The sequence below is a fragment of the Palaemon carinicauda genome, chromosome 5 (assembly GCF_036898095.1).
Source record: "Palaemon carinicauda isolate YSFRI2023 chromosome 5, ASM3689809v2, whole genome shotgun sequence".
NCBI lineage: Eukaryota > Metazoa > Arthropoda > Malacostraca > Decapoda > Palaemonidae > Palaemon > Palaemon carinicauda.
The window spans coordinates 138,955,464-138,956,248 of record NC_090729.1 but is presented as its reverse complement, the minus strand read 5'-3'; positions in this window follow the sequence as shown (position 1 = coordinate 138,956,248).

The following is a 785-nucleotide window of genomic DNA, read 5'->3' as shown; positions in this document are numbered from 1 at the left end:
GGTAACACATTCTACACCATTCACATCCTATTCTCTCCCCTCACCTTTACCCACAGTCGAAGATCCACAGAAAAGGCAACTATGCATCTTTGTGTAATTTATCTTTTGACTTGAGTTCCTCCATGAGATTAACTGATCCTTTGAAGATCTCGTCTAGCAAAATTTAAGCTATAACACAACTTAAAATATTTACATACATTTATATACAGTATATATATATATATATATATATATATATATATATATATATATATATATATATATATATATATATATATATATATATATATATATATATATATATATATATATATATATATTACAGATGTAATCTTCCTTAACACGAAGATAACTCAAAATATGGTAGTCTACATAAGGAAAATTAAAAGATGTGCATATGTAGAAATGCTCTACAGTTTCGTTCGCCAATGGACCTCTTCTTGGAGGGTTTATTATGCAAAGAAATATTACACACGTTTGTACATACAGGAAAGGCTTCAAATAGTAAAAAAAAAAAAAAAAAAAAAAAAATAAAAATATACTATTACTACCCTACAGGCAAAAGTCACTTAACATGGGGATAAAACTAGTAAAAGTTGAAATTTCAAATTAACATGAAAACAAGTAATGGAACGTTTGACAAGCACCTAAGTGAATAAAACAAGCCAAAGATGAAAAAAAAAACTATTGAAAAAATTTTTTAAGTTTGTACTGACACTTTATACTGTGTAAGATAAAAGGATCCAATTTATATATACCTGGAGATAAATTAAAATTCTTATTCC